We start from the raw sequence: 10,618 nt of genomic DNA on the forward strand, positions 1-10,618 counted from the left end.
GGCTCAAAAACTGTTCGAACTGGGCGGGGCGGGGGCGGGGGTGTTGGTGAGGAGCGGGAGGCAGTAATCGAATCCCCTAAAGGGACGGGAGCGGGGAGGATAGGTGAGTTTCGCCTGGATTTTATCTCCCTGCACTAGATAGGAAAAGGAGGGGGTGTCAGCCAGGACCTCTGGCCCAGAGTAGCCTTCCCAGTCTGTGCTTTACCTCCAAAAAAACAAAATAAAAACGAACCCTCTTTAGGTAAAGAGCACAAACCGGTACAATTTCCCAAGTGCAAAGATGAAAATGCTTCCAGTCCTAGAGTGATTATGGGCAAATTACTCTGGGTTTGTTTCCTTATGTGTAAAATGGGGATTGAAATCGTTATGCCCAAGGGTGATGGTGAGAATGGAGGAAATTATTCTAAGGCATCTGACCTTGTGCCTGGTACTACGTATTAGGCTCTCAGTTAATGGCAGCTTTTAACTATTAATAGCTAACATGTTTAGTCTTGGGCATTATTCAAAGTGATTTGCAGGTATTTTCATTTTATCCTCACAACCTTGTGAGGTAGGAATTATTGCCTTTATCATTCCCTTTTACAGACAAGGAAACTGAGTCAAAGAGAGGTTAAGTTTCCCAGAGTCACATGACAAGTAAGAAGCTGAACCAGGGCTTCCCTGGTGGCGCAGTGGTTAGGAATCCGCCTGCCAATGCAGGGGACACGGGTTCGAGCCCTGGTCCGGGAAGATTCCACGTGCCGCGGAGCAACTAAGCCCGTGCGCCACAACTACTGAGCCTGTGCTCTAGAGCCATGAGCCACAACTGATGAGCCTGTGTGCCACAACTACTGAAGCCCGTGCACCTAGAGCCTGTGCTCCACAACAAGAGAAGCCACCACAATGAGAAGCCTGCACACCACAATGAAGAGTAGCCCCCGCTCGCCGCAGCTAGAGAAAGCCCGCGTGCAGCAACAAAGACCCAATGCAGCCATAAATAAATAAAACAAATAAAAATGATTAAGAAAAAAGAAGCTGAACCAGTGTGTTTTCATTTCCTGTGGCTGCTGTAACATCACCACAAATTTAGTGGCTTAAAAAACACACAAATAGTTTTTGAGGTTAGCAGTCTAAAGGGGGTTGGCAAGGCTGCATTCCTTCTGGAGACAATTGTTTCCTTGCCCTTTCCAGCTTCTAGAGACTACCCGAATTCCTCTCATCACCTCAACCTCTGCTTCTGGCATCATACCGCCTTCTCTGACTCTGACCTTCCTGTCTCTGTAAGGACCCTTGTGATTATACTGGGCTGACCCAGATAATCCATGATAATCTCCCCATCTCAAGCTCTTCATCACATCTGCAAACGCTCTTTGCCATGTAAAGTAACATATTCACAGGTTCCAGAGGTTAGGATGTGGACATCTTTGGCGGGGGGGTTGTGCATTATTCTGCTTACCACACAGGGCTTGAAGCCAGGAGGACAGAGCTCAGAGCAGGCACTGTTAAGCATGCATATCCCTGGCTCACTGGAGGAGGGAGAAAGATGATTGAGAAAAGCCCCCGAGCTGGGGGAGCCCAGGGCTGGAGGGGGTGAAGTCCACCTGACTATAACGGTAGGGGAAAGAGGACCCTTCAGGTGAAGGGATGGAGCAAAGGGTGGGTAAGGAGGGAGAAATCACAGAGGAGGTGACTTCCAGCCAAGCCTTAACCTACAGGGTGACAGGATGATTGAGGTCTCACCTGGACCTGAGGGTCAGATGAGCAAAAGTGCCCGTCCAACCCCTTTGTTTTACGGCCGGGAAACCAGGCCTAGAGGGCAGAGTTGTCTGCCCAAGATCACAGTGAGAGAACCGTAGCTGGATCAGGCAGTAGCCTGAGGGGAGGAGGTCTGATTGTAACAGGGACCTCAACGATGAGGGTGGCACAGGGGAGGCCTCCTGCTTCCCTCCTCCCTGGCGCTGGCCAGGACTGTCTTTTGTGGGGTTTCTTTTCTCGCCTGCTCTTCTCCTGCAATCTCCACAGTAGCCACTGGATGGCGCCTGGAGCTCTGATTTGGAGTTGGGTCCCAGAGCCCTTACAGGCCTTGGCGGCTGGCACTTGTGCTGAGCCAGGCCTGCCCTTCTCCGAAAGACCTTCCTCCCCCTTCACACCCCTCTCCCCACTCTGGCGGACCCTACCACCCAAGCCTAGAAGCTGCTTCATTTCCTAGGCAATAACCACACACTCCTGGATTTGAAGACCAGCCTGCTATTTACTAACTGTGTGTAGGTGTTGATAAGGGCTGGTTCCCTTGTCCATTTCCTGATTCTCTTTTGGGGAGGTTGCAGGAGCCAGAGCTCCTTTATCCACTCTTTGGAAGCTAGAATGTGGGCATGATGGCACAGTGCAGCTGTTAAGAGCACAGACATGGGAGCCAGACTGCTTATCCGAATCCCAGCTCTACCATGAGCTGTGTGACCTTAGGCAAGTTTCTGAATTTCTCTGTGCTTCTGTCAAAGGAGACCCAGTTTTCTCATCTGTATATAATGGAGATGACAATATTCCCTATGCCACTCGGTTTTTGTGAGGATTGAATGAGATAATCCATTTTATATGCTTAGAACTCTGCTTGGTACATAGTATGTACGAAATGTAAAAAACAAAAAAGCACAGCTGAGGTTTAATAAATTCTATGCTTTCTCCTTGGGCTATGAATCTTGAGGCAACAAGGCAAAAGTTCAGGGACAGTTGGGAAGTCATTCAAGACAGTGCAGTGATAGTACAGTAAGTCCGCTACATATAAACCTTCAAGTTGTGAACTTTCAAAGAGGCAAACGTGTGTTCGCATGTCCAATCACGTAAGTTAGTTCACATGTCTGGCGTACATTGTCACATGCATGCATCCCGTACAAGTGGTTGTGCTTTTGTGTACTTTATTGTACAGTACTGTACAGTAGCCCAGGATGTCCGGAAGCAAGTGTAAAAGCAGCAGTGTTGTAGCTGGTACTGCTAAGAAGTGCCAAGTGATAATGATGGAAACAAAAGTGAAAATAATTGAGAGAGTGGAGCGACAAGAGGAAGAAGAAGTAACTGAAGAATTCCAGAAATTCACAACACAGGAAGCGGAAAGGGAATTTTCTTTATTTGAGGAGGCACTGTTAGTTTTTGAGTCACAGGACCCAAACGTAGAATGGTACACGAAGTTTACAGCAGCCATTCAGAATGCCATCCAGTACTACCGTGTCATCTATGAAGAGAAAGAAAGAGCTACCACCCAGATATCACTGGATCATTTTTTCAAGACGGTAGATAGAATTGAATCCAGCAAGGAAGCAGAACCTCTGCCATCAGCGTCAGGTGAGAGTGAAATTGCAGCTTGCCCTCCATCTCCTATTGCTGACGATTCTTCACCTCTACCATCTCCCACCTCTTCTCCCTCCTCCAGTCAGTAACTTTTCTTGCCTGTTCACTCGATGCCAGCCCCTGTATGCCAGCTGTTGTACTGTACTACTGTACTTTTCAAGGTACTGTACTGTAAGATTAAAAATGTTTTCTTTATTTTTGTGTTTGTTTTTTATGTATTATTTGTGTGAAAAGTATTATAAACCTATTACAGTACAGTACTATACAACCGATCGTGTTAGTTGGGTACCTAGGCTAACTTTGTCGGACTTACGAACAAATTGGACTTAGGAACGCACTCTCAGAACGGAACTTGTTCGTATGTATGGACTTACTGTATTGAGAGTCCGTTGATGGAACCCTAACCAGATGATTCTCGCTGGTGACCTTGGCTGATTTTCTTGGTTTCTGACTTTTATTTCCACGAACTACCTGATATCCTGGCAAGGCTTCCAAGTTGCGCAATTTCAAAAGTCTTGGTGGGAGAGAGGCATATACTCAGAACACAATGTGAATGGTGCCCCCTAGCGTGGTGAAATGGTCCTCTTGTTAGCCTTCCAATAGAGCCCTTTCTGCTTAGTGAGCCAGGCTTGGTGTGTCTGTTGCTTGCACCCAAGACCTCTGGCCATGCCCTGCTTCATTCTTTGTAAGGGCTGCATAGTATTCCATTCTATGTATGTGTCATATTTCATTTCAGCACCCCTTATTGGAGGATATCTGGGTAATTTACAGCTCTTTGACATTCCACAGACAGACACAATGACATGCTTCTTAGAGCCTATTTTCCAGCCCTTATAACCTCATCTCTGACTCTCCCTACCCCCACAGGCACACAGTTGGGTGGGGAGTGGCCTCATCCACAGGCTCACATGGTGGCTGTGATCCTCTGCCTGTTTGATCAAGGCAGGATTGGCCAAACGTTTAGAACAGCAGGGAGCTCAGTGGGCCAGGAAGTGAGTGGCAGATGATTCTGGGAAGGCAGGTGTGTTTGGGCAGCCAGCCTGGGCCCCTCATGCCCAGACCCCTCCCCTCCCCGTGTTGGTCTTCATCATCTCAGTTCAGCATGGGAGGAAACATCTGCACAGTCTCTGATGCCTTGAGGGACCAGTGACTTCTGTGTGCCCCTCCCAGGGGCATCTGCACTTTAAAAGAAGCCTGGAAAGAAGGGAGTAAAGCTCACCCAAAGGGCACACTGTTCACGGTGGGATTTCAGGCAGCCAGGGTCACATACCTGAACAGAGACCATCCTATGTTCCAGGGATGGTGATGGGCTCTTTATCCTATACGATCCCATGTAATTCTTATGGCAACACTGTGAGGTTGGTATCACCAGTTCCATTTCACTGAAAAGGCAACTGAGGCCAGAGAGGGGAAGAGATGTTCCCAAAGCCATTCTGGGAGCAGACCTATGTCCAGGGCTCTTTCCACTTTATCAGTAATGGGGAGAATGTTTGGAGTGAAATTGGGAAGCTTTCCCTTGACTTAGTACCATCAGCCAAAAGGCAGAGGTCTGGGAGGAGAGAGGAGACTGGGGGAAGGGCTGGGGTGAGTGCTTTCAATCAAGTCAGCTGCTTTCCAGAAGCTTGCAAGTTCATGGCATTGATTGGAAGCCAACAGGCCAGAAGCTGACTAAGTTACAGGTTGTACTGGCAGGGCAAGTCCAACGTTGGCCAACAGTTGGGTTTCCCATGCCTGAAAGTAATCCTCAGGCTCTACTGTACCTACAGGAGTAGCTGGTTAGAAGCATAGTGATGGAGATAACCTGTGGCCTTGTGCTCCCCTGTTGTGATGCAAGCCTAGATGTATCCAGAGGCCAGTATGTGATGCTCAAACCCCCACACAACTGCAAGGGTGTGTATTTCCCATGTATCCCCATTGTGAAAGATCAAAGGAGGCTGACCTCACACAAAACCCATTTGTGAGCACAGCCTCTGTTGCCCTGGGCCATGGATAAGAGATCACCTGCCCGTTCACCCTTAGGGAGAGCATCTACCTGGCATTTCTAACTTCAACACCTTCTTGCATCCTTTAACAATTTTGTGCGAGGGAGCTGTGGTGCAAGACTTCAAATTAGGATTCAATATGATGTGTTGCCTTGACATATGGTAAAAATAGGAGGAGACCTAGAATGTCCTAACCTCAGGGTCCCCTCTCCACTCTGCTCCCATTGATAAGATCTTCTAGCTAAACAACCCCCTTATCAAGGGCCAGGCGCAGTTCCTGCTTACCCCTGAGTAACGCCTTTCAGTTCCCTGCTAGCTCGTGGAATTATTTCAACAAGCCAATCACATCCTCATATGGGAACCAGGGAACACCCCGCCCTCTTGATACTACTAACCCTGCCTCCCACGACCCTTGGTTGCTCACTCTGTTCCCAAGTGCAACCTCACGTGGTCCTGTGTGGTGTGTGGTGTTCTCCCTCGAGCTGAGAACCGATAAACTGCTGTTGATCTCATCCAGTCAGTGCTGGGGATCATGTGTTTGGCTGTCCTTATACCCTAGGGTAGGAATCACTCCCTCACCAATGGGGTCTCCCTGAGAAGTGCTTTTACCCCAGTTACTTTTGATCAGGGTCCTGGAAGTGAGGGCTGCTTGAGGATGGAGAGCAGGAGGTCACATCCTAAAGAGTCTTGGGTTTGAACTTCAGCTCTGCCATCGACTGGCTGATTGACTACAGGCAAGCCCTGTATCTCTCTCATCCTCGATATTGGTTAATGGTCAGTTGCAAAACCAGGAGTCACTCTAGCTAGCCTAAGCAGAAAACTATTTATTATCATGAATTTGTATCCTATAAAATCGCTTGAAGGGCTGGAGAAGGAGGCTGTAAATTGAGGTTCTGGGATAAATTCCTCCCCACCCCCCAACACATCCTGAGTCATGTTGCCTTGGCCACAGTTCAGGAATGCTGTTCTGCCATGGTCTGTGCCCTGCGTTTTCCTTCCTTCCAGACTAAGTTCTGGTTGGACACTTTAGAGAGTGAACCTGATTGGTGAAACTCAAATCACATCCAGAACCACAGTTCTGGGAGTGGGGCGGAGTGTTGGTCTCAGAATTGTAGCTTTTAACTTTCCAGCCTCTGGTCTATATAGAGATACAGGAAAGAGGTTGAAATAGATGTTAGTAAGTCAATCCATAGATTCTGCTACAGCCTCTGCTCTCCATCTCTGAAATGGTTTGGTGGGATCCTCCCTGTTTGCTGGGATCTCTGGGTGGGTTGGAAACGGATGAGGGGTTGCTGCCTAGAGTCAAACCCAAACTTGTACCATAGTCAGAGGCTCTCATATAAGTGATTTCAACCCTATAGACCCTGATGCCTTTTTTTTAAGTCATATCCCCTTTACTAACCCGAAATGAAATTAATATCTAATATAACTTTGCTACACATGCAATATCAAAAACAAGTTAATATGGTGTCCTAACTGTAATTATAGGAATGAAGTAAAAGCAAAGGAAAAGTTATAGTAAAGTGATATGTACCCCAATATTTAAATGTTCCATCAGGGCTACTGTAATGATGTAATCAAGCTATTCATAAGGAATATACACTGAAGTCTTCATGTATAAAGGAGTGTGATGTATACAACTTACTCTCAATGGTCAGAATAAACCATTATTTTCACACACACATGGAAGAAAGAGAAGGATAAACGTGGCAAAATATTAACATTTAGTGTATCTGGGTGAAAGGAATATGATGATAATTCTTTGTACTATTCTTCCAATTTTTTCTATACGCTTGACATTATTTCAAAGTGACAAGTATAATAACATGTTAGGATGTTGAATTTCTCAGTGTGCTAAAAAACCTTGTAAATAGATAGGGTACATCCCAGGAGTTTAAGGGTAGTTCAAGAACCAGAAATTATCAATGTGATTAAGTAAATTAAAAGTTTAAAGAAAAAAATTCAAATGAATCTTTAAATTGATTCATAAAAATCATTCCATATTGTTCTATGTTCATTCATGATAAAAATACACACTATACTAGGAACAAAAGAGAATATTCTTCACCTGATGAAGGGTATTTACAAATACCTACAGGAAGTATTATACTCAGTGGTGAAACTCTAGAAGCAGCGTCCTTAAAGTCGGTACAAGGCCAGACTGCCCTCTATCACCACTCTGATTCAATACCAAATTAGTGATCGTAGGCCAATGCAATAAAACTGGACATAAAAATAAAGAGGAATAGGGGTGGGAAAAGAAGAGATAGAATGGTTAATGCTTACAGATAATATGAATGTCTTCAGATGAAATTCAAGAGAGTCATGGGTAAACTATTAAAATTTATGAGAAAATATATTGAGTTTGCAATAACAAAAGTCAATATACAGGGCTTTCCTGGTGGTGCAGTGGTTAAGAATCCACCTGCCAATGCAGGGGACACGGGTTCGAGCCCTGGTCCGGGAAGATCCCACATGCCGCAGAGCAACTAAGCCCGTGCGCCGCAACTACTGAGCCTGCGCTCTAGAGTCGGGAGCCACAACTACTGAGCCCACGTGCCACAACTACTGAAGCCCGCACGCCTAGAGCCCATGCTCCGCAACAAGAGAAGCCACAGCAATGAGAAGCCCGCTCACCGCAACGACGAGTAACCCCTGCTCGCTGCAACTAGAGAAAGCCCACGCGCAGCAACAAAGACCCAAAGCAGGCAAAAATAAAATAAATAAAGTTATTTTAAAAAGTCAATATGCAAAAAACCAATTGCATGCTTACACACCAAAAACTATCAAATAAAGAGAGAAAAAGCTCCTATTCACAATAGTCATGAATTTTATTACTACCTAAAAATAAACCAAGGAAAAGTTTGCAAGAATTACATGAAAAAATTAAAATTTATTATATGACTTGAAGAGGACTTGAATAGAGTGATGCTCATTTTTTATATTTGTGAAGACTTAATATGGTAAATAATTTGGTTCCACTCAGTAATTTATAGCTTTGATGTAATTGTAATAAAAATCTCAACAGATTTTTTTGAGGACCTTGAGAAATTGATCCTAAAATTTATGTAGTAGAGGAAAAGTGCAAGAATAGCCAAAACAATTCTGAATAAGTAAAACAGAAAAGACTTGTGCTGCAAAGCACCAAGGTATGTAAAACGTAGATGTTAATGAAAAGAGTACCAAGGAAGACTGGTTTGAGAATAAACAAATTGAGTAATAATAGAACACAGAAACACATCCATCTATATACAAAAACTTGGTACAAAATAGGTGTGGTTTTATAAATTAATAAGGGATCAATGATACGGGGGAACAATTGGCATTCCATATTAGGAAAAAATGGAAACAAGATCCCTAATTCAAACCATTCACAATAAATAAATTCCAGATGGATTAATGACTTGAATGTGGAAGACAAAACTTGTAAAAATATTTAAACAAAATGGAAGGGATTGTGTAAGGATAGTTTGACGCAAAAAGTACAATCCATAGAGGGACAGATGGGTAAAACTGACTCTCTCAAAATAAAAATATACATCCTTTTTTTTTTTTTTTGGCCACGCCACACGGCTTTCGGGATCTTAGTTCCCCCATCAAGGATTGAACCCAGGCCACGGCAGTGAAAGTGCCGAGTCCTAACCACTGGACCACCAGGGATTTCCCTATCCTTTTTAAAAGATGACACCAAAAACAAAGTTTATGCTAACTGATATTTCTCTCTGGAGCTCATTTATCATCTGCACATCTGGCACATGAATTGCACAAACTATAGATGTGACCCTCACAGGGGTTCTCACCTCTGACCCCAGCTTTGGACTCATGGTACCTCTTGGCTGCTTTCCATGTCTGGGCAAGTAACGTCAGTTCTTAGGCAGTCCCTGATCAACCTCAGCCAAAGTATTCCCTCTTCCTCTCACCTTGTATGGCAGGCCAAATTGGATGACTATAGTACCTACTTAATATATTGCTATGAGGTTTAAGGGTGAGAAATCACGCAAAGTATTCAGCACTGTGCCTGGAACATAACAAATGCTCAGTAATTATTAGCTGTAATTATGTAAAGGAACACTTATTAAGTGGGAGAGTCAGGATTTGAAACCAGGTCAGTGTAATTCCAAAGTCTGTGATCTTTTAATGACATGTTTTCTCACTCAAAGAAATCATAGTCTTGTGTGGAAACAAATCAATAGGCAAAGAAGTAGGTAAAGCGAGTCCCAGAGAAGAGCATCTAACATAAAGGATGTCAGAGACCCCCTACTCTCCCTTCCCCCAGCACCAGTGGATGGCAAGGCAGATGGTATTTGTGAGTGAAAGAGAGAGAGCCAATCAGAGGCATGACCGTGAGTCTTACAGCCAAGAACCAGAGATGAGGTATGGTGGCCTTCCTTAAGAAGGAAGAGCCACCAGTCTTTCTCCTGGTGCCTCTTCCTACCCTCGATCTTAAGAGGCCATCTTGTGAGCGTAGCCAAGACGGGCCTTGAGAGTAGGAGAGGCTACCAGCAGTGCCCTCAGTCTGTGTTGGGCTGTTCAGTCATGGCAATACCAGTTCTAGATGAGAACTTCACCTCCTAGTTTAACCCTCTCATTGTACAGATGGGGAAATTGAGGTTCAGAGAGCTGCAGTGTTCTGACAAAGGTCACACAGCGAGTCAGTGACAGAGGCTCTAGAATACAGAAGTAGATTACATAGACAGTCAATTGGACTAAGAGCTTTCGAGATATAATAAATAATCTGAGTTAGCAGAAGACTTGATAACTTTCTGTGAGCTCCGAGGTATGTGTGTGTGCGTACATGCGTGCTCACACGCATGTGTGTGTGTATGAGAGAGAGACTATTTTGAAATAATAATAATAATAATAATAATACTTATAATGGCTACCATTTTTAAGTGTCTACTATATCCCAGGCCTTGGGCCAGATGCGCATTTACTCCCCATGACAATTATAAGAAGAAAACTGTTAATGGTGCCTGCTTTACAGAAACTGACACTAGAAGGTCTTCTGACTTGCCCAAGGCAACAGATAGTAAATTGTGGTACCAAGATTTGAATCCAGATTAGGTTAACACTAACATTCATACATTTATCTACCACACTGTGCTGCATCTATGTGTTCCATTAACTTTTGTATCCCCAGGGCCTGGCATAGTGCCTGGTTCGTAGTAGACACTCAATACATTTTTTTTTGAGCAAGTGAATGAATAAGTGTCCCTAAGACTATTGGATATAGGGCGAGATGATAGAGGCTGGATGGAGAAGATGCAGTCAGAATCCAGGATCCAGATCAAATCAAGAGGGGGATGGGGCTTCCC

Source organism: Balaenoptera musculus, chromosome 15 (assembly GCF_009873245.2).
Source record: "Balaenoptera musculus isolate JJ_BM4_2016_0621 chromosome 15, mBalMus1.pri.v3, whole genome shotgun sequence".
NCBI classification, from domain to species: Eukaryota; Metazoa; Chordata; class Mammalia; order Artiodactyla; family Balaenopteridae; genus Balaenoptera; species Balaenoptera musculus.